This window comes from Podarcis erhardii (assembly GCF_964252035.2).
Source record: "Podarcis erhardii genome assembly, chromosome: 15".
NCBI classification, from domain to species: Eukaryota; Metazoa; Chordata; class Lepidosauria; order Squamata; family Lacertidae; genus Podarcis; species Podarcis erhardii.
Genome location: NC_138505.1, coordinates 4321002 through 4345172, shown reverse-complemented (window position 1 = coordinate 4345172; position 24171 = coordinate 4321002). Strand labels below are relative to the sequence as shown.

Sequence of the window (24171 nt, the reverse complement as noted above, 5' to 3'; positions counted from 1 at the left end):
GGAAGGGGAAGAGCCAGAGCGTAGTAGGAACCTGATTCCTTTGCCCAATCAAAGTGAGGTAAGGGTATCTCACTCAGTTATGCAGCCTGACAGTTCTGAAAGTAAAACAGAGCTGAAAGAACAGGACGCAACAGAAGAGGAAGATGAGAAAGTAGGACCAGAGACTCCGAAAAGTTTGTGATTGAGTCATTTAGCAGAAAAGCACATGACAGGAAAAAGGAGGGAGAAGAGGTGGAGAATACAGTCATACCTCGGGTTACAGCCGCTTCCGGTTGCGTTTTTTTGGGTTGCGGACCACGGAAACCCGGAAGTACTGAAACGAGTAACTTCCAGGTTTCGGTGGTCGCACATGCGCAGAAGCGCTAAATCGAGCTTTGCGCATGCGCAGAAGCACCGAATCACAACCCGTGCATGCGCAGACATGAGTTACAAATGCTGTGAGTTGCGAACATGCATCCCGCACGGATCACGTTCGCAACCCGAGCATCCACTGTAACTTGCTTCACCCGGAAAAAGAAACTTGTTCCGTCAACTGACTCTGAGAGTGACGAATGAGTTAATGAAGCTCAGACCGCTGAACCCTGGAATTGCTGAATAAAACCGAAGTAATAAAACTTTCAGAGGCTGCGTGTTGTGTGGGAGAGACTACCAAACCTGACAGCTGGTTGGATCTGCATTTTTACACTGCTAAAGCCATTTCCCGTTCCCTGGGGTACCGACTAGGATTACCCAAAGATGGAAGAGTTTCCTGGATCGCATGAAGGGGAATGCATTGGGACGAGTTCTTGCCAACAGTGAAAGCAAGAGCCGCTTTGATTGGTCCTCCCAAGGCGTTGGTTGTGCAGCTGGGCAAGAATGATTTGGCCTTCCGAAAAGGCGTGGACTTGATTTGGAATATCCTTAAGGACTTTGATGAGCTGGCCTCCCTTTTCCCGGACATTGCATTCTTTCAGTCAGCCCTTTTGGAGAGGCGCGTATGGTGCAACAGTCATCGCCCAGCTGCTGTTAACAGGGCCAGGAAACTTGTGAACCGAGCGGTTGCTCGAATAGTGGTGGCGCTGAAGGGTCGGGTGATTGAGCCCTCCACCATAAAAGCCAGCGACGTGGTCCTATACTGAGAAGATGGCGTGCATCTTTCCAATCACAGAAACGATGTGTGGTTGGCCCATGTGATTGAGGGTATTAGGAATTGGTTGCAGGAGTGAGGGTATTGGTGGCGAGCGTTTGGCTTGAGTGGCGCTTAGGCATTGGAGTATTCGGTTGAAGGGGAGGGGAGGTAGTGGCCATCACCTACCCCTCCTAATTCAAGGGTATTCCGTTAAAGGAATCCGGGGGGGGGGGCGTGGTCTCCGTCCGAAGCCCCAGACGGGGGACTAGGGCCATGGCACAAGCCCTAGCGGTGCCCCTGCGGGAGTTCCTAGTTGATGTGCATCAGCAGGGCTCCCCCTACTGGTGGTTAACCCTTCCAAGACTCCTGCAGATGGGCAGCAGTCAGATATAGTCGTGTGGTTTCCAGCGCCTAAGCCAAACCCCCTCACATTCTGTAACCAATAAAGTTGTGGCCTTTTTCTTTTCTTTTCTCTTTTTTTTTTAATGGATATTTATTAGATTTTCCAATTTAATACAAAAAACAGAAATACAAAAATACAAAGATACAAAAGTACACAATCAAAAAAGAAAAAACAAAACAAAACAAAACAAATATAGTTTCCAAAACTTATTTCTATTACCTTGTTTCTCGAACCTCCTCTCACCTCCCCCTTTTGTATTCCAGTTCGAATCTTAATTCAGCAAATCCTTATTATAACTTATTTATAACTTATTTTAGCTTATTATTCCACTTTTACTTTACAGCTGGTAACCACTTAATTTCTGTCCAACAACATTTCTAACATTCTTTAATTTTGCAATATTTCTGCAAATAATCTTTAAATTTCCTCCAATCTTCTTCCGCCGACTCTTTTCCCTGGTCTCGGATTCTGCCGGTCATTTCTGCCAGTCCCATATAGTCGATCATCTTCATCTGCCATTCTTCCAGAGTGGGTAGATCTTGTGTCTTCCAATATTTCGCAATCAGTATTCTTGCTGCTGTTGTTGCATACATAAAGAAGGTTCTGTCCTTCTTTGGCACCAATTGGCCGACCATGCCCAGGAGAAAGGCCTCTGGTTTCTTCAAGAAAGTGTACTTAAGTACTTTTTTCAATTCATTATATATCATTTCCCAGAAGGCCTTAATCCTTGGGCAAGTCCACCAAAGGTGAAAGAATGTACCTTCAGTTTCTTTACACTTCCAACATTTATTATCAGGCAAATGATAGATTTTTGCAAGCTTGACTGGAGTTATGTACCACCTATAAATCATTTTCATAACATTCTCTCTTAAGGCATTACATGCCGTAAATTTCAAACCGGTGTTCCATAACTGTTCCCAGTCAGCAAACATAATGTTGTGTCCAACGTCTTGTGCCCATTTAATCATAACAGACTTCACAGTTTCATCCTGAGTGTTCCATTTCAACAGCAAGTTATACATCTTAGACAGATTATTAGTTTTAGGTTCTAACAATTCTGTTTCTAATTTCGATTTTTCCACCTGGAATCCGATTTTTTAAGTTGTGGCCTTTTTCTCCCATTAACCAAAAATACTGTTTCATGTGTCTTTATTCCACTTCCCGGGAGAGTTTGGGACGTTGCCACGCAAACCCAGTGTGCATTTCAGAGGGTAGTGTGTTTCAATTCTGATATCATTTTGGAAAATCTGAGTTTCATAGATTCACCTTGAAATGCAAGCTAAATCGATCCACCCTGTAATGGTTCTAGGGGTTGCTCGTGTGTAAATCGGCGCCACACCTGGCTGGGTTGCCTGAGTGAACCCTTTCTGTCTGGACAGCCACTCACCCGTGGCTATCTCAATCGCTGGCAGAATCCGTCAGTGGGCATTTCTTGAACTTCTTCCAGCAAAGAAGCTCTTTGACGCCTAGTCTCCGCCTACTCTCCCTGTGCGGAAGCCTTCTGCGCAGGGAGGGTGTGGGCAGCGGAGGACCCGTTCTCTCCCCGCTGGTCTCCGGCGAGGAGTCATGGAGCCCCCTCGCTGATTCCCCCATCTGCCCCCCTTCTCCACTGGTGCTACGCTGATTTCCTTCCCCAGAAGATGGGCTGCCTCTCCCCATCCCGGGATGCTCTCTGGAATCCCTCTGGAGCCCTCTCTCTCCCTCTGGCCCTGATGGCAGTTCCCTGACACACCCCTTCATCCCTGGCAAGGGCAAAAAGTATTAGCAGAAGAGTCCTCTCTCTCTTGATTTCATCAGGACTGGACACACTGGAACTTTGAGACTGGCCGGGGCATTTCACGAAATGAGGAGCAAGACATAGGAAGCTTTGAGAAAATACGCAAGAGGCCTCTGTGATGCTGCAGTGAAGCTTTAATGGAGAGGAAGGAAGGAGGGAACATTCTCTGGGATCAACAGTTCAGGTAGGAGAAGAGATACAAGTACATTCCAAACCAAGGAAGGGGAAAGTCCACATTCAAAGGGGGGGGGGGATATGCGGGGAAACCAATGAACCCATAAATGGAGGTGGTTGTATTGGAAAAGTGGAAGGCTGGAAGCTTCTCCCCAGACCTTCCCTTTAGCCCAGCTGGCTAAAAAGGCAGACCTTGAGGGTCCCCTAATTCTGACTCAGCAAACAGACGAAGGCTTGGCATCAGCACAGGGAACATGCACAGGCAGCAGAGGAAGAATGACCGAGTCATGTGTTGCAGAGGAAAGTTTCAGCCTGGCAGCCCTGGACATCAGAAAAGATGGATTTGGATCATGGGTGCTGAGCATTTCTGACTTTTTGGCCCCTGAGATCACAATCTCTGTCCAGGTTTCCCACATTACATTTCAGATTGGGGCGCTTCTTTTAGGATAAATATTTTGGACTCTTTACAGTAGGGTCTGCAAAATCAGGTATAGGATTTTTTCTCAAAACATGAGTAGTCCTTGTAGTTTTCCAGAAGTGAATCTTTAGCCACAAGGAACAGAAATCAGCGCAGAGGCTGATGGTCTGGTCAAGGTCACTGAAACAGGAAAAACTTCTGTATATACTTCTAGATATACTTTTTTTGGGGGGGGGTGATTACCTAACAGAAACATTAGCTAAAACCTTGCATGATTCTTGTATGCTCTTTTCACCAATATACTCATTTTTATACACACTTTCTCCTAAGAAACACATTTTTAAATCATTGCGGTGCAGAATCATAGAATTGGAGAATCATAGAATTGTAGAGTTGGAATTACCCCAAGGGTTATCCACTCCAACCCTGGAAAAGCAGGAATCTCAACTATGACAGGGTCCATTCAACCTCTGCTTAAAATTCTCCAATGAAAGAGAGTCCACAAACTCCTGAGGGTGTTTGGTCCACTGTCGAAAACCTCTTACACTGGGATGTGGAACTGGGGCCAAAAACCTCTAAAAAGTGGACTTGGCCAAAAAGAGCGTAGTATCCTGGGTTGTGGCATGGGAATCGTAAGACTTGCTCCAACGTTGGCACTGGATATCTTGGAGGAATGTTGGGGAATCTGAAATAAATAATTTTCAAGACATATGTTCACAAATATGTGGAAACAGAGGGAAATTAGTCATTAGCCTTCAGATTGCCAAACAGATGAAAATGTATTTAACTGTTGGGCATTACTTTAAGCAAGAGCTGGTAATCTCCCCAATACTTAAAAGTATTATTATTATTGGTATTAAAGCCCAGCTCTCTGTGCCTGTTCTCATTCTCTCCCTGTCTGTGCTGAAATCCAGCGTTCTTCTCAGGCTGGGCTTGCCAGAAGTTTCCTCTTCCTTTAGACCATCAAGAAGAGTGTTGACCCACAAACACTTCCTACCTTCCCTGCTCTGCAAATTAATTTATTTAAAAGGAACTTACCAAAAGGTGAAGAAGCTGAGCAGCCAAAGAGGAGATCTTCAAAAGCACTGGTGGAAAAGCCCTATGCGCTGAGCCCTTTTATACAGTTTCTCTCTGCTCTTGGAGCAAATACTTTGGTGCAGCATCACTAATTTGGCTAAGTATACTCCACCTCCACGTTTTTGCCAGACTGCCCCTAGCCACTGGGACTCCATCCGACTCTAAGGTTATGTGTTCCAAGACGTTATTGGTCATTCCAGCCTCCTGCTTTGCTTTCTTTTGACTCGGCTTCAATTTGCACCTACGAACAACCTGGATGTTGCAATCGCAGGTGAAGCACATATTCTGCCTGAAAAGACTCTGGTCCCTATAGATGGCTAAAGGTGCTGGGAATCATAGCTCTGTGAGGGGTGAGCTACATTTCCCAGAATTCTTTGGAGGACAATGTTCCATGATTCCTGGAACTGTCAACGTTTGAGGCCTTTAGGCTGTTACAATGACCCTGTAATTGTTTGTAGCAGAGATTATTGGTGAGCAGGCCTTTGAGTAGATAGAGAGGGAAGGACTTTCTTTAAATGAGAGGGGCCTGGATTACTTCTTGTCACTGTAATCCTGGCTGCTTGGACACCTCAGCTCACTTGTGTCACCTTCCTCTTGTCAGACTTTCACAGGGGACATTCTCTGAACAACTCAGCCCCTGGCTCCCTTCTTCTGATCTTCCCCAAATGAGTATAAATAACTAATGGGGTCTCCAAATCCTGGTCTGTTTCCTCCAGTTTTTCCTGGTCTCTTCCTCCCTGCACCATCCTCATTGACTTCCTTTATTCCCACAGGCTCCTCTCAGCTGACTCTGTCCCCAAGTACCTGGAACTTCCAGCCAATCAGGGTCTGCGGTCACAAAGAGCAATGAAGATCCACGGACCTGATTCTTGCCCTGCTTAATCAATTCTCAATGCATTCCTCTCTCCCTGCATTCACAGGACCTCTCACCAAGGACTTCTCCTGTACACAATCGCATGCAATAGTACCGGTGGTCACACAACATTTTGCCCTCACAATGCTGCCGTTCCCAACACCCCTAAGAGTCTACAGTGCCCAGAGTTCGATGAAGGGGAAAAGAAGTCGTCTGTATGTAAGTTATGCTCCACAGATGATGCTTCTGTAGCCTGAAGGAGTCAAGAGGACACCCTGAACTCCATTAAAAGGAACACAGAGAACATCATCCGAGGTGAAGCTGAGCCCAAATTAAGCAAAGCAGCTTCCCGAGCCAAGGTGTAACCTGACCTGCAAGATACCTTTTGGAACATAGTATGGGAAGGTTCAACATTGTCCTGGTCTTGTGGTAACTGCTTAGGAATGCTTGTCCCTTCAACCTGTCAATTTTAGATATTCCAGTTTCTCGCTGTTTCCAAATGTGAATTCAGCTCCCTTCGTGTCTGCAGCAGTTTGTTATTTATTTATTTTTTAAGCCTTGTGAAAATTCATAAGCATCAGTGAAAAATTCTCCCAATTCCCCACATTTCAGCATGGAATTTTGCAACCAAAGTCCACTGATCTAATCCACATTTGTATGTTAAGCTAATTCACTAATCTCTTTATTTTATGCACTCTTTCATCTTAACGTATGGGGTTTTTTTCTTTCTTTCAAAATATTGCTTGCTTGGGGAACAGCATCCCACCTTCATACAAGTGTGTATTTTGAAGGGTGACATATTTGGGCTATTATGTCAATTTGCAAATTGTGAATTGGATAGATTCACCTTTAAATGCAAACTCAACTCAACAGCCCTAACTCTATTTCAGGCAGGAGAAGCTAATAGGGGTCAGCACAGAGGGGTGTCGGACAGGATCAGACACATATCAAGGAGACATATTTGTGATTGCCAGTTGCCCTTCATGAAATGTGAGCTGAGAACCAGTAAAGCAGGAGAAAAACACGCAAGAGGCCTCTGTGATGCTGCAGTGAAGCTTTAATGGCTAGCAAGGAAGGAGGGAACATTCTCTGGGATCAACAGGTCAAGCAGGAGAAGAGATTCAACATTAAGAGATTAAAGGAAAGCAAAACACTCATAAAAGTGTTCACAGGCGGCCAAAAAGGCCCCAGGCAAAAGCCTCTCGGTGGAAGATGTGCAGATCTTCTGCCAATTCTGACTCAGTGAACTGAGACTTGCTTGGCATAAATGGAGGATACACTCAGCACAGGATGAAGGAAGATTTGCAAGGGGAAAGAATGTGTTACAGAGCAAAGATGACATGTTGGCAGCCATGGGTAGTTTTGCGTAGTGGGCACTCAGCATTTCGGACTTCCTGGCCCTCAAGAGCACAAACCATACGCAGGTTTCCTGACTCAGTTGTCAGTTTGGGGCTTTACATTAGGATCAGAAAAGCAGACGATTCTCAATTGGGCGCATCTGGTGAGTGACATGCATTCTGTTCAAAACATGAGACCATCCAAAGTATCAAAGGAAGCAGCAGAAGTGAATCCTCAACGACGGAATTGTGGCCGCTTGATACTGAATCTGAATTTGTTTATTATAGCTATAATATCCTCTGTTCGGGGGGGTTCCTCTGGCATCTCCGAAGAGGGAGTTAAATTATTGATACTGGACATCTTGCAAGAATCTTGGATACTCTGAAATGATACGTTTTCAAGGATACTTTCAGAAACATGTGAAAACAGGGGAAATCAGACATCATCTCTCAGATAACTAGAGAAATATTTGTCAGACAGGGAGGAGGCAGTTCCCCTTACTTTTCAGCTTTTACATTGAGATTCCTTTATAATGACTTAAAGAATGCATATCCAGGAAGGAGACAGTTCAGATAGCGAGAGATATAAAAGATTAATTTAATATTGATTTTTAATTGTTGCGGCCAGGCCTGGGACAGTAAGTTGAATGACGGTAAAACATTAAAACAGTGATTTTAAAATGGAACAGTCTCAATGATTCCCATCCCTATTTGACAGGTTGTGTCTCCCTGACCCTTCTCCCTCTCCCTCTGAAATTTGAGAGACATTGCCAGTGGCTCAGGGAATTGCATGTAAAGACCTGAAGGTATCTTCCCAAATTTGATTTCCACGTGAAACTAAGCAGGAAGGCATGTTGAAAAAAAAAACCCCAGTAATTAACTGCCCCATAGTCAATCCGTTGCTATATTCTTTGCTCTAGTAATCAATTTACTTAAAAGGAGCTTACCAAAAGCTGAAGAAGCTGAGCAGCCGAAGAGAGGAGATCTTCTAAAGCGCTGGTGGAAAAGCCCTACGCGCTGAGCCCTTTTATACAGTTTCTCTCTGCAATTGGAGCAAATACTTTGGTGCAGCACCACTCATTTGGCAAAGTATGGGCCACCTCCACTTTTTGGCCAGACTGTCCCTAGCCATTGGCACTCCATCCGACTGCAATGTAATGTTTTCCAAGAAGTTGTTGGTCTTGTCCGCCTCCTGCTTGGCTTTCTTTTGACTCGGCTTCAATTTGGGTGATGTTCATTGTGTTCCTTTTAATGTAATTTGGGGCATTTACTTGACTCAGCCCTGCTTACGCCTTTGCACCTATGAACACACTCGTTGTCGCAATTGCATATGAAGCCCATTTTCTGCCTCAGAGGACTCTGTACCTATAGATGGCTATGGGTGCTGGGAATCATAGCTCTGCGAGGGGTAAGCTACATCTCCCAGATTTCTTTGGGAGGAAAAGGTTCTGTGATTTCCGCCATGAGCTATGATTAGCCAAATTAGTGGTGCTGAAGCAAGATATTTGCTCCAGGTGCAGAGAGAGGCTGCATAAAAGGCCTCAGCACATAGGGCTTTTCCACCAGCACTTTTGAAGGTCTCTCTTCTTCCCCTCAACTTCTTCAGCTTTTGGTAAGCTACTTTTAAGTAAATGGATTGCTAGAGCAAAGAAGTTTGCAACTGATTGTCTATGGGGCAGTTATTTGGACAGAAAGAACTTCTTCACACAGAACAGAGTCACACTGTGCTAGTCTCTCCCATGTTCACACAACATTTTGCCCTCACAATGCTGCCGTTCCCAACACCCCGAAGAGCCTACAGTGCCCAGAGTTGTATGAAGGGGAAAAGATGCTTCAGATGTGTTTAAAAGAAGTTGTCTGTATGTAGGTTATGCTCCACAGATGATGCTTCTGAAGCCTGAAGGAGTCAAGAAAACACCCTGAAGTCCATTAAAAGGAACACAGAGAACATCATCCAAGGTGAAGCTGAGCCCAATTTAAGCAAAGCAGCTTCCCAAGCCAAGGTGTAACCTGACCTGCAAGATACCTTTCGGAACATAGTATGGGAAGGTTGAACATTGTCCTGGTCTTGTGTAACAGCTTAGGAATGCTTGTCCCTTCAACCTGTCAATGTCAGACATCCCAGTTTCTCACTGTTTCCAAATGTGAATTCAGCTACCTTTGTGTCTGCAGCAGTTTGTTATTTATTTATTTAGCCTTGTGAAAATTCATAAGCGGCAATGCAAAATTCTCCCAATTCCCCACATTTCAGCATGGAATTTTGCAATCAAAGTCTAATCTAATCCACATTTGTATGTTAAGCTAATTCACTAATCTCTTCATTTTATGCACTCTTTCATCTTAACGTATGGGGTTTTTTCTTTCTTTCAAAATATTGCTTGCTTGGGGAACAGCATCACACCTTCATACAAGTGCGTATTTCGAAGGGTGACATGTTTTGGCTATTATGTCAATTTGCAAATTGTGAATTGGAAAAATTCTCTTTTAAATGCAAACTCAACTCAACCCCCCTAACCCCATTCCTGGCAAGGGTAAAAAGTACTCTCAGAAGAGTCCTCTTTCTGCTGACCTCATCACGACTGGACACCTTGGAACTGCAGAAACAGCTTCCAAGGAGTAGCTGGGAATCCCTCCTTCCAAATGAGCAGTGCCTGTCTTGGCAGGGACTTTCAGGCAGGAGAAGCTAATAGGGGGTCAGCACAGAGGGGTGTCGGAAAGGATCAGACACATATCAAGGAGACATATTTGTGATTGCCAGTTGCCCTTCATGAAAGGTGAGCTGAGAACCAGTAAAGCAGGAGAAAAACTCGCAAGAGGCCTCTGTGATGCTGCAGTGAAGCTTTAATGGCTAGCAAGGAAGGAGGGAACATTCTCTGGGATCAGCAGGTCAAGCAGGAGAAGAGATTCAACATTAAGAGATTAAAGGAAAGCAAAACACTCATAAAAGTGTTCACAGGCGACCAAAAAGGCCCCAGGCCAGAACCTCTCGGTGGAAGATGTGCAGATCTTCTGCCAATTCTGACTCAGTGACCTGAGACTTGCTTGGCATAAATGGAGGATACACTCAGCAGAGGAAGATTTGCAAGGGGAAAGAATGTGTCACAGAGCAAAGATGACATGTTGGCAGCCGTGGGTAGTTTGCATAATGGGCGCTCAGCATTTCGGACTTCCTGGCCCTCAAGAGCACAAACCATACGCAGGTTTCTTGACTCAGGTGTCAGTTTGGGGCTTTACATTGCGAAGGGTATAACGTTATGCAACGTTACCATATTCGTCAACAACTCGTAAGTGAAGAAGTAGCTGCATCATCGCATAGTCATCATCATCATAATCGTCACTTGCAAGACTCATGGATAATCTGAAATGATACATTTTCAATGATACTTTCAAAAACACGTGAAAATGGGGGAAATCAGACATTATCTCTCAGATAACCAAAGAAATGCAAGATCAATTTAATATTAGTTTTTAAATTGTTGCAACCAGGCCTGGGACAGTAACGTGAATGATGTAAAACATTAAAATGCTGACCCCCTCCCCCTTTTGACAAGTTGTGTCTCTCTGACCCTTCTCCCTCTCCCTCTGAAATTTGAGAGACTTCTCTCACGCTCTGACCCTGCAGGATCCTTCCTCTTCTGGGGTCAGACTGTTGGTCCCCCTAACTGAGTGTTGTTTCTACAGCAGGGATGGGGAGGGTTAGCCTTCCAGAGCTTGTGGAACTACAACTCCCAGCAGCCCTAGCAGCCAACATTGGCCAAGGCCAGAGGGGGTGGGAGTTGTTTTACATCTGGAGGACCACAGGTTCCCCAGCCCTGCTAAGCTGTGAGTGGGACGGACGTCCCAGGAGTTCAGCTGAGCTTCTTTCCCCATCGGACCTGCCTCACCCAAGAAAAGACAAGTGGAGCAAAGGAGCCCTGCCTAAAGTGCTCCTCAGTCCCCCCCCCCTTTGAGATGCAACATGGGCATATCCTGTGACAATGGCGCAGCACCTTTCTCAGAAGAAGAGGAGGATGGGGCACTGGCCTGAGATTTCCAGGGGAAGGAAAATGGGTCCAGGGATCTTCGCATTACACAGAGCTGCTCTTTCCAACAAAGCACAACCGGATCCTGAACAGGACATCTTTCCCTTGCCAGTTCTGATCTCTTAGGAGGAAGAGACCCCACCCCCTTTTCACCCTCATCGAACTCCATCCCAGAGAGGGCCCAGCTCCACATTAAAGAAGTCCTATTAGAAGTGGGATTTCTGTTTGAGCCCAAAACAATGCCAGTAGCACAGGGAATTGCATGTGAAGACCTGAAGGTCTCTTCCCCGATCTGATTTCCATGTGAAGCTAAGCAGGAAGGCATCTTGGAAAAAAAAACCCCAGTACATAACTGCCCCATAGTCAATCCGTTGCTATATTCTTTGCTCTAGTAATCAATTTACTTAAAAGGAGCTTACCAAAAGCTGAAGAAGCTGAGCAGCCGAAGAGAGGAGATCTTCTAAAGCGCTGGTGGAAAAGCCCTACGCGCTGAGCCCTTTTATACAGTTTCTCTCTGCACCTGGAGCAAATACTTTGGTGCAACACCACTAATTTGGCTAATTAATTCTACAAGCTACGATATGTGTTCCAAGTGCAGAGAGAAACTGTCTGCCTCTGAGTTGTCACCTCCTGCATACCCCTGTTGTAAAACTAGACCATCTTCCTCTTCCTTCTCCCTGGAAGGGTCAAGATGGGGAGGCCGTCTCTACCACTCCTCCCCCTCCTCTGCCCACCCCCTGATGCTTCAATGGATGCTCACGATGTCCTCATGTTCTGCAGAGAAGGCAGAGTTTCAATATCACTCACAATACGGACCCTATTGAGAATCGCCCACATTCCCCGTCCCTTTACTGTTTTCTTGCCCATCTTCCTCTGCTATCTCTCCTCCATTTATGCCCAGCAACCCTCAGTTCTCTGAGTCTGAATAAGGAGAACCTCAGGATCTGCACATCTTCCAGTGAGTTCCTAACTGAGAACTTCTTAGCCAGCTGGGCCGGGACAAAAGGGAGGTCTAGAGAAAACCAACTTCCTTCCTTCCTTCCTTCCTTCCTTCCTTCCTTCCTTCCTTCCTCCCTTCCTCCCTTCCTCCCTTCCTCCCTTCCTCCCTTCCTCCCTTCCTCCCTTCCTCCCTTCCTCCCTCCCTCCCTCCCTCCCTCCCTTCCTTCCTTCCTTCCTTCCTTCCTTGTGCTTGTCCAATACGAACCCCTCTCTTTATAGATATTTTGTTTTCTCATAATCGGCATCATCTCAATAGTAAATGTGCTCTTTACTCGGAATGGGATCTTTTTATTTTTCTTCTCCCACTTAAACTGCTCATCACAGAGAAGGTTCACTCATTTCTGCTTCTCTATTAAAGCTTCAGTGCAGCATCACAGATGTGTCTTGTTCACTTTTCTTCTGCCTTCCTGGATCTTGGTCCACCGCTGCCAAAATCCCGAAACCCATGTCCTGTGTGGTGTCAGTTACTCATGTCCTGCACCCATCAGTGACATCCCCAAAGATAAACTCCCTGGAAGTCCATGCGAAGCACACAAGGTTTCCAAATCCTGGTCTGTTTCCTCCAGTTTTTCCTGGTCTCTTCCTCCCTGCACCTTCCTCATTGACTTCCTTTATTCCCACAGACTCCTCTCAGCTGACTCTGCCCCCAAGTACCTGGAACTTCCAGCCAATCAGGGTCTGTGGTCACAAAGAGCAATGAAGATCCACAGACCTGATTCTGGCCCTGCTTAATCGATTCTCAGTGCATTCCTCTCTCCCTGCATTCACAGGACCTCTCACCAAGGACTTCTACTCCACACAATCACACACAATAGTACTGGTGAAAACAAAACAAATTCCTTCCAGTAGCACCTTAAAGACCAACTAAGTCAGTTCTTGGTATGAGCTTTCGTGTGCATGCACACTTCTTCAGATACACTTCTTCTGTGTATCTGAAGAAGTGTGCATGCACACGAAAGCTCATACCAAGAACTGACTTAGTTGGTCTTTAAGGTGCTACTGGAAGGAATTTGTTTTGTTTTGACTATGGCAGACCAACACGGCTACCTATCTGTAAATAGTACTGGTGGTCACACAGCATTTGGCCCTCACAATGCTGCCGTTCCCAACACCCCGAAGAGTCTACAGTGCCCAGAGTTGTATGAAGGGGAAAAGATGCTTCAGATGTGTTTTAAAGAAGTCGTCTGTATGTAGGTTATGCTCCACAGATGATGCTTCTGAAGCCTGAAGGAGTCAAGAGAACACCCTGAACTCCATTAAAAGGAAACAAATTCCTTCCAGTAGCACCTTAAAGACCAACTAAGTCAGTTCTAGGTATGAGCTTTCGTGTGCATGCACACTTCTTCAGATACACTGAAACAGAAGTTTCCAGACCCTTCTATACAGTGAGAAGGTGGGGAGGGGTATTACTCAGAAGGGTGGTGGGAATGGGTGATTGGCAGATAGCTGTGATGAGCCTGTTGACGACTCTTAACGACTGCAATAGGTCTTACAGGAAAAAGCAAGGGGTGAAAAGGTGAAAAATGGCTTTGTCATGTATAATGAGATAAGAATCCAAGGTCTTTGTTCAGACCAGGTTTCTACATGGTTTTAAGTTTGGTGATAAGTTGTAATTCAGCAGCTTCTCTTTCCAGTCTATTTCTGAAATTCCTTTGTAGTAAAACAGCTACTTTGAGATCTTGTATAGAATGTCCTGGGAGATTGAAGTGTTCTCCTACTGGTTTCTCTGTCTTGTGATTCCTGATGTCCGATTTATGTCCGTTTATTCTTTGGCGTAAGGTCTGGCCTGTTTGTCCAATATAGAGAGCTGAAGGACACTGTTGGCATTTTATGGCATACACAATGTTAGACGATGAGCAATTAAATAGTCCCGAGATGGTATGTGTGATGTTGTTGGGGCCAGTAATGGTGTTGTCCGGGTGTATGTGGCAGCAAAGTTGGCATCTGGGTTTATTGCAGGCTCTGGTGCCAGTGTCCGTGTTAGGTCTGGTTGTAGTATTATTGTGGGTTAGGAGTTGTTTAAGACTGGGTGGCTGTCTGTAGGCAATGAAAGGTCTTCCTCCCAGAGCTTGAGAAAGAGAACTGTCATTGTCCAGGAGAGGTTGTAGATCTCTGATGATGCGTTGTACTGTTTTAACTTGGGAGCTGTATGTGATGACTAGAGGTGTTCTGTTATTTTCTTTTTTGGGTCTGTCTTGTAGAAAGTTCTCTCTGGGTATCAGTCTGGCTCTGTTGATCTGTTGTCTAACTTCATCTGTTGGGTATTTTAGTTCTAAAAAGGTTTGCTGTAGATCTCTTAGGTGAGAGTCTCTGTCTGTAGAATTGGAACAGATGCGGCTGTAACGTAGTGCCTGGCTATATACAATGGACTGTTTGGTATGTTTGGGATGGTAGCTAGAGGCATGTAGATATGTTTGTCGGATATGACAAAGCCATTTTATACATGACAAAGCCATTTTTCACCTTTTCACCCCTTGCTTTTTCCTGTAAGACCTATTGCAGTCGTTAAGAGTCGTCAACAGGCTCATCACAGCTATCTGCCAATCACCCATTCCCACCACCCTTCTGAGTAATACCCCTCCCCACCTTCTCACTATATAGAAGGGTCTGGAAACTTCTGTTTCAGTGTATCTGAAGAAGTGTGCATGCACACGAAAGCTCATACCAAGAACTGACTTAGTTGGTCTTTAAGGTGCTACTGGAAGGAATTTGTTTTGTTTTGACTATGGCAGACCAACACGGCTACCTATCTGTATCCATTAAAAGGAACACAGAGAACATCATCCAAGGTGAAGCTGAGCCCAAATTAAGCAAAGCAGCTTCCCGAGCCAAGGTGTAACCTGACCTGCAAGATACCTTTTGGAACATAGTATGTGGAAAAGACCCTGATGTTGGGAAAGATGGAGGGCACAAGGAGAAGGGGACGACCGAGGACAAGATGGTTGGACAGTGTTCTCGAAGCTACAAACATGAGTCTGACCAAACTGCGGGAGGCAGTGGAAGACAGGAGTGCCTGGCGTGCTCTGGTCCAGAGGGTCACGAAGAGTCGGACACGACTAAACGACTAAACAACAACAACAATGTGGAGGTTGAATATTGTCCTGGTCTTGTGGTAACAGCTTAGGAATGCTTGTCCCTTCAACCTGTCAATTTTAGATATCCCAGTTTCTCACTGCTCCGAGATTGAAGTGGCATGCAACAATATTTAAGTGAGCCCTGCATATACACAATTCCTTTGTCTGGTCCAGAAAGCAGGAATTTAGCCATACAGGCAGAAGTGCTCCTGTCTGGGATGTTTCCTGGTCCTCAGGTGGGTTTCGAAGCTGAGAGGATTCCATGGGAATAATGGAAGTTGTCGAGGAAGGTGGGATGATTAGGAAAAATAAAAAAGCCGTGGGGAAAACTGAGACCAGGATTTGGAGACTCTGTGTGTTCTTCATACTTGCTTGGGGAAGATCAGTGCAAGGGAGCTGAGTTGGTTTGAGAGGGGTGCCCTGTGCGGAGTTCTGGCAAGAGGAAGGCGACATATGGTGGCTGATGCGTCCAAGCAGCCAGGAGTACAATGACAAGAAATAACCCAGGCCCCTCTGAATTAAACAAAGTCCTTCCTTCTGTCTCCACTCACAGGACTGCTCCCAATTATTTGGGCTACAGATGCTTGCGGGGTCATTGTAACAGCATAAGGCCTCGAATGTTTTTTCAGTAACATTTTCATTGAATTTTTTTTAATGCATTGAACACTAAACCTCTATCTCATCTATACAAAAATACAAACACAATCATACAGGAAAAAGAAAAAGAAACACTAACTAAAAAGGGCTCTTTATGTCCTCTTCCTCCTCATCCTCATTTTTAATTTGTGTACCGCCTTTCTATCTTACAACACTGAAGGCGGTTTACAAGCTGAAGAAACAAAAAATGTACATCTCATAACAATCTAATGCAATGCAAAAATGCGATAATAAAACATAACTTTAAAATAGGCAACCTCCATCAAAAAAGGAACATTCAACAACCATTAGAATAGTATAAAATAATAATATCAACATATAAAAGTTAAACAGAAATCCACTCAACAGTTATAATAATATCTAAACAATAATCTAAACAATAATCTAAACAACGGCAGGACACAGTACATAAAACAATACAATACGCATTGAGAAGCAGAGACTAGAGGGTAGAGCAAGGCAGGTGGAAGGGGGCCTTGCCTGATGGAGTCTCCCCCCTCATGTCCTACATGTCATACCATTTATCCCCACAGGCAGAAGCTCTCACCTGGCTGCTTGCCTGTTCTCCCACCTGGAGAGATCCTTCCTAGCTTGCTGGCCCTGCAAAGACCCTCCACTCCCAAACCGTCTCCTTCCTGGATGGGCATTCTTTAAGTCGTCATAAAGGAATCTCAATCTAAAAGCTGAAAAGAAAGAGGAACTCCCTCCTCCCTGTCTGACAATTATTTCTTTGGTTATGTGAGAGAGATATTGGGCACTTGAAACATGCCACAGAGTGCGTGCAGAGTAGACCACACAGATGGAATCACCGAAGAGACGCAGAGAGATCTTTGCAAGGTTTAATAACAAAAACTCCTCAAACATACATCTTAAAAAGGTAAAGGGACCCCTGAGCATTAGGTCCAGTCGTGACCGACTCTGGGGTTGCGGCGCTCATCTCGCTTTACTGGCCAAGGGAGCCGGCGTACAGCTTGCGGGTCATGTGGCCAGCATGACTAAGCTGCTTCTGGTGAACCAGAGCAGCGCACGGAAACGCCGTTTACCTTCCCACCGGAGCGGTACCTATTGATCTACTTGCACTTTGACGTGCTTTCGAACTGCTAGGTTGGCAGGAGCAGGGACCGAGCAACGGGAGCTCAGCCCGTCATTGCGGGGATTCGAACCGCCGACCTTCCGATCGGCAAGCCCTAGGCTCTGTGGTTTAATCTACAGCGCCACCCGCATCCCCTAATAATACATCTTACATAGTGGTTATAATCATCACCCATCCACCCACCAGGGAGCAGATTAAGGTACATATAGCACATTATATACCATTCACAACTGCTGGCACAGCTATTTACAGTGACTTATCAGCACCTGCTACACAGCTGTAAGAACTAGGTCAGAATATGCACCAGGGATTTTAAAGTGGTACACATTGTGTGGAACAAAATTGAACCCTAACATTTACAAAAAACCATTCAACAAGATAATGTCTGATTTCCCCCGTTTTCACGTGTTTCTGAAAGTATCCTTGAAAATGTATCATTACATAAAAGGTAAAGGTACCCCTGCCCGTACGGGCCAGTCTTGCCAGACTCTGGGGTTGTGCGTTGATCTCACTCTAGAGGCCGGAAGCCAGCGCTGTCCGCAGACACTTCCGGGTCACGTGGCCAGCATGACGAAGCTGCTCCAGCGAACCGGCACCAGAGCAGCACACACAAACGCCGTTTACTTTCCCACTATACAGCGGTACCTATTTATCTACTTGCACTTAAGGGTGCTTTCGAACTGCTACGTGGGCAGGACCTGAGACCGAATAACGGGAGCTCACCCCGCCGCGGGGATTCGAACTGCCGACCATGTGATTGGCAAGTCCTAGGTGCTGAGGTTTTATCCACAGCGCCACCCGCGTCCCTATCATTACATATCATCAGTAATTTGGCTAAGTATACCCCACCTCAGTTAACTCTAGATTATACCAAAATGTTCCATCTTCCCACAACATCGAACCTTCCCATACTATGTTCCGAAAGGTATCTTGCAGGTCAGGTTACACCTTGGCTCAGGAAGCTGCTTTGCTTAATTTGGGCTCAGCTTCACCTTGGATGATGTTCTCTGTGTTCCTTTTAATGGAATTCAGGGTGTTTTCTTGACTCCTTCAGGCTTCAGAAGCATCATCTGTGGAGCATAACCTACATACAGACAACTTCTTTAAAACACATCTGAAGCATCTTTTCCCCTTCATAGAACTCTGGGCACTGTGGACTCTTCGGGGTGTTGGGAACGGCAGCATTGTGAGGGCAAAATGTCGTGTGACCATGGGAGAGACTGGCACAGTGTGACTCTGTTCTGAGTGAAGAAGTCCTTTCTGTCCAAATAACTGCCCCATAGACAATCAGTTGCAAACTTCTTTGCTCTAGTAATCAATTTCCTTAAAAGGCGCTTACCAAATGCTGAAGAAGTTGAGGGGAAGAAGGGAGACCTTCAAAAGCGCTGGTGGAAAAGCCCTATGTGCTGAGGCCTTTTATGCAGGCTCTCCCTGCACCTGGAGCAAATATCTTGCTTCAGCACCACTAATTTGGCTAATCATAGCTCATGGCGGAAATCACAGAACCTTTTCCTCCCAAAGAAATCTGGGAGATGTAGCTTACCCCTCGCAGAGCTATGATTCCCAGCACCCATAGCCATCTATAGGTACAGAGTCCTCTGAGGCACAAAATGGGCTTCATATGCGATTGTGACAACGAGTGTGTTCATAGGTGCAAAGGCGTAAGCAGGGCTGAGTCAAGTAAATGCCCCAAATTACATTTAAAAGGAACACAATGAACATCACCCAAATTGAAGCCGAGTCAAAAGAAAGCCAAGCAGGAGGCGGACCAGACCAACAACTTCTTGGAAAACATTACATTGCAGTCGGATGGAGTTCCAATGGCTAGGGACAGTCTGGCCAAAAAGTGGAGGTGGCCCATACTTTGCCAAAAGAGTGGTGCTGCACCAAAGTATTTGCTCCAATTGCAGAGAGAAACTGTATAAAAGGGCTCAGTGTGTAGGGCTTTTCCACCAGCGCTTTTCAAGATCGCTTCTCTTCGGCTGCTCAGCTTCTTCAGCTTTTGGTAAGCTCCTTTTAAGTAAATTGGTTACTAGAGTAAAGAATATAGCAACAGATTGACTATGGGGCAGTTATGTACTGGGTTGTTTTTTTCAACATGCCTTCCTGCTTATCTTCACATGGAAATCAGATTTGGGAAGAGATCTTCAGGTCTTTACATGCAATTCCCTGTGCCAATGGCATTGTTTTGGGCTCAAACAGAAATCCCACTTCTAATAGGACTTCTGAAATGTGGAGCTGGGCCCTCTCTGGGATGGAGTTAGAAGAGGGTGAAAAGGGGGGTCTGTTCCTCCTAAGAGATCAGAACTGGCAAGGGGAAGATGTCCTGTTCTGGATCTGGTTGTGCTTTGTTTGAAAGAGCAGCTCTGTGTAATGGGAAGATCCCTGGACCCATTTTCCTTCCCCTGGAAATCTCAGGCCAGTGCCCCATCCTCCTCTTCTTCTGAGAAAGGTGCTGTGCCACTGTCACAGGATATGTCCTCTCAACAGAAGGACTGATGAGCACTTTAGGCAGGGCTCCTTTGCTCCACTTGTCTTTTCTTGGGTGAGGCAGGTCCGATGGGGAAAGAGGCTCAGCTGAACTCCTGGGACGTCCATCCCACTCACAGCTTAGCAGGGCTGGGGAACCTGTGGTCCTCCAGATGTAAAACAACTCCCACCCCCTCTGGCCTTGGCCAATGTGGCTGCTAGGGCTGCTGGGAGTTGTAGTTCCACAAGCTCTGGAAGGCTACCCGTCCCCATCCCTGCTGTAGAAACAACACTCAGCTAGGGGGACCAACAGTCTGACCCCAGAAGAGGAAGGATCCTGCAGGGCCAGAGCGGGAGAGAAGTCTCTCAAATTTCAGAGGGAGAGGGAGAAGGGTCAGGGAGACACAACCTGTCAAATAGGGATGGGAATCATTGAGACTGTTCCATTTTAAAATCACTGTTTTAATGTTTTACCGTCATTCAACTTACTGTCCCAGGCCTGGCCGCAACAATTAAAAATCAATATTAAATTAATCTTTTATATCTCTCGCTATCTGAACTGCCTCCTTCCTGGATATGCATTCTTTAAGTCATTATAAAGGAATCTCAATGTAAAAGCTGAAAAGTAAGGGGAACTGCCTTCTCCCTGTCTGACAAATATTTCTCTGGTTATCTGAGAGATAATGTCTGATTTCCCCTGTTTTCACATGTTTCTGAAAGTATCCTTGAAAACGTATCATTTCAGAGTATCCAAGATTCTTGCAAGATGTCCAGTATCAATAATTTAACTCCCTCTTCGGAGATGCCAGTGGAACACCCCCGAATAGAGGATATTATAGCTATAATAAACAAATTCAGATTCAGTATCAAGCGGCCACAATTCCGTCGTTGAGGATTCACTTCTGCTGCTTCCTTTGATACTTTGGATGGTCTCATGTTTTGAACAGAATGCATGTCACTCACCAGATGCGCCCAATTGAGAATCGTCTGCTTTCTGATCCTAATGTAAAGCCCCAAACTGACAACTGAGTCAAGAAACCTGCGTATGGTTTGTGCTCTTGAGGGCCAGGAAGTCCGAAATGCTGAGCGCCCATTATGCAAACTACCCACGGCTGCCAACATGTCATCTTTGCTCTGTGACACATTCTTTCCCCTTGCAAATCTTCCTCTGCTGAGTGTATCCTCCATTTATGCCAAGCAAGTCTCAGGTCACTGAGTCAGAATTGGCAGAAGATCTGCACATCTTCCACCGAGAGGTTCTGGCCTGGGGCCTTTTTGGTCGCCTGTGAACACTTTTATGAGTGTTTTGCTTTCCTTTAATCTCTTAATGTTGAATCTCTTCTCCTGCTTGACCTGTTGATCCCAGAGAATGTTCCCTCCTTCCTTGCTAGCCATTAAAGCTTCACTGCAGCATCACAGAGGCCTCTTGCGTGTTTTTCTCCTGCTTTACTGGTTCTCAGCTCACCTTTCATGAAGGGCAACTGGCAATCACAAATATGTCTCCTTGATATGTGTCTGATCCTGTCCGACACCCCTCTGTGCTGACCCCCTATTAGCTTCTCCTGCCTGAAAGTCCCTGCCAAGACAGGCACTGCTCATTTGGAAGGAGGGATTCCCAGCTACTCCTTGGAAGCTGTTTCTGCAGTTCCAAGGTGTCCAGTCGTGATGAGGTCAGCAGAAAGAGGACTCTTCTGAGAGTACTTTTTACCCTTGCCAGGAATGGGGTTAGGGGGGTTGAGTTGAGTTTGCATTTAAAAGAGAATCTTTCCAATTCACAATTTGCAAATTGACATAATAGCCAAAACATGTCACCCTTCAAAATAGGCACTTGTATGAAGGTGTGATGCTGTTCCCCAAGCAAGCAATATTTTGAAAGAAAGAAAAAACCCCATACGTTAAGATGAAAGAGTGCATAAAATGAAGAGATTAGTGAATTAGCTTAACATACAAATGTGGATTAGATTAGACTTTGATTGCAAAATTCCATGCTGAAATGTGGGGAATTGGGAGAATTTTGCATTGCCGCTTATGAATTTTCACAAGGCTAAATAAATAAATAACAAACTGCTGCAGACACAAAGGTAGCTGAATTCACATTTGGAAACAGTGAGAAACTGGGATGTCTGACATTGACAGGTTGAAGGGACAAGCATTCCTAAGCTGTTACCACAAGACCAGGACAATGTTCAACCTTCCCATACTATGTTCCGAAAGCTATCTTGCAGGTCAGGTTACAGCTTGGCTCGGGAACCTGCTTAGCTTAATTTAGGCTCAGCTTCACCTTGGATGATGTTCTCTGTGTTCCTTTGAATGGAGTTCAGGGTGTTCTCTTGACTCCTTCAGGCTTCAGTAGCATCATCTCCTTCTCTCTCTCAAAGGCCTGCTCACCAATAATCTCTGCTCCAAACGTTTGCAGGGTCATTGTAACAGCATAAAGGCCTTGAACACTGACAGTTCCAGGAATCACGGAACATTGTCCTCCCCAAGAATTCTGGGAAATGTAGATCATGCCTCATAGAGCTATGATTCACAGCACCCTTAGCCATCTATAGGGACCAGTGTCTTTTGAGGCAGAATATGTGCTTCACCTGCAAACTCCTACCACAACCCCATACTGTATGCTGTCACCTGAGTCCTTTTGTACTCAAATTTACCTGCCATATCTGCCCAGTAACACAGATAAGAAAGTCACCAGATTTAGCCAGCTGGGGCATGAGTCAGCATTACCAACTTATGTGGAATTAACCCAAAAAACACTTTCCCTAATGCTGCCCTCCTTTAGTTTTTTGCCACCCCCACCCCCAGTTTACTCTGAATGCTTTCCAAACCTCCTAGTAGTTGGTGTAAGAAGCATGAGCTAGACACCAGAACGAGAGACAAAATGAACTTTGAATTAATGTTTCGATCAATTAAAGGGACAAGAATACATTTTGGAGGTAAGGACATACTTTAAGAATCTGGTTGACCTGCTGAAGAGGAACAACATACCTTTTAGGTGGGAATTTCCACAAGGTTTGTCTTTTAACTTCAAAGGAAAGAAAGTCAAAATAAGAACAGTGCAAGATAAAGAACAATTCCTGGACAGAAACGAGGAGGACCTTTTGAAAGGAGTGTTAGAATCAACGTCGGAAACAGATCTTGGAAACCTGACTTTTGGACTCAAGTCACCAACGGAAGAAGACCAGCCGCAGGGAGCGACTGGAGGCAACTAAATAACAATGTCTCTGCAATTTCTAACTTGGAACTGTAATGGACTGAACCTTCCCAGAAAAAGGCGTGAGGTTTTTCATATTTTGAAAAGAGAACAATTGGATCTGATATGCTTACAAGAAACCCACGTGACAAGGGCACACAGAAGATTGCTTATAAACAAAAGATTAGGACAGGAATTTATTTCGTCGGACAAAGTTAAAAAAAGAGGAGTGGTGATCTACGTAAAGGAGAAATTGATCCCCAAATTGATCTTTAAGGATGAACATGGAAGGATTTTGGCAATTGAGATACAAATCCAAGGAGAAAATTTTTTGATAGTTGGCATTTATGCACCAAACGAAGGGAAGGCAGAATTTTATAAGAAATTGCATGAGACATTAATGGACTATCTGGATTATAAGGTGATTTTGTTGGGAGATATGAACGGCGTCGTCTCTACTAACATGGACAAAGCACAAAGACAGGTGGTCTCTAAAGAGGGGAGACTACCTAAGACCTTTTTTGAAATGACTGAAAATATGGACTTGATTGACATCTGGAGAACAAGAAACCCTCTTGAAAGAGAGGGAACATTCTTTTCAGAGGCACAGATGACATGGACAAGAATAGATCAAATTTGGATTACCAGTGGAATGGCTCCAAGGATAAAAAAGTGGAAATCTGCCCAAAAACATGCTCCGACCATAACGCAGTGAAGATGGAAATGAAACTGACAACAGCTGGCTCCTTCAGATGGAGAATGAATGACACCCTATTTAGAGATGCTGAGATTTACAAAAAGGCCCAAAAAACTTTGAAGGACTATTTTGAGATAAATCTGAGGACAGAGGTGGAGAAAAGAGTGATTTGGGACGCAAGTAAGGCTGTGATGCGAGGCTTCCTTATACAACAGAATTCTTTAAAGAGAAGGAAACAAAATGAGAAGAAGGACAAGATTTTGGAAAAAATAAAAGAAGGAGAAAAGAAACTGAGGTCTAAACCAAAGTCTCATGAAATTTTGAGAGAAATCAAGTTTTATCAGATGCAGTATATGGAATTGATGAATCAGGAGATAGAATGGAAAATCAAGCAAATGAGACAGAGGACATTTGAATCAGCGGACAAATGTGGGAAACTTTTAGCATGGCAATTGAAGAAAAGACAGAAACTGAACACAGTCACAAGCTTGGAAGTGGATGGAAAAAACATTTTTAAACCAAACGAGATTAGCAATTGTTTTCAGAGTTATTTCAGAAGGTTATATGCACAAGGGCCTGAAAATGAAGGAGTTATAGAGGACTTTCTTAAGAAATATGGATTACAAAAATTTTTGCAGCAAAGTATGTTGATTTTAAATGAGAAAATAACAGATAAAGAAATAGAGGGTGCCATTCAAAATATGCAATTAGGGAAATCTCCAGGGCCAGATGGACTAACCTCCAGATACTATAAAACATTGAAGGACTGGTTAATACAGCCGTTTAAGGAGGTTTGTAACGAAATACTAGAGGGGGAAAA

The 24171-nt window shown here is 44.8% G+C and overlaps 4 long non-coding RNA genes across 4 annotated transcripts in view; 2 read left to right on the top strand and 2 right to left on the bottom strand.

Annotated features, from left to right (window-relative positions):
• Positions 1–12884, top strand: part of LOC309330206 — a 37562-nt gene extending 24678 nt beyond the window's left edge. The window contains exon 2 of the long non-coding RNA XR_014151376.1: positions 12792–12884. This is a non-coding gene — a long non-coding RNA (uncharacterized lncRNA). The remainder of the gene's footprint in view (positions 1–12791) is intronic.
• Positions 1–24171, bottom strand: part of LOC309330154 — a 53473-nt gene that overhangs the window by 11365 nt on the left and 17937 nt on the right. The window lies entirely within an intron of this gene.
• On the top strand, positions 4576–5823 carry LOC309330191. Its single transcript, XR_014151360.1, has 2 exons — positions 4576–5228; positions 5731–5823. It is a non-coding gene; the product is annotated as an uncharacterized lncRNA (long non-coding RNA).
• LOC309330149 lies at positions 6850–8627 on the bottom strand. Its single transcript, XR_014151314.1, has 2 exons — positions 8095–8627; positions 6850–7529 (listed from the first exon to the last, which is right to left on the bottom strand). It is a non-coding gene; the product is annotated as an uncharacterized lncRNA (long non-coding RNA).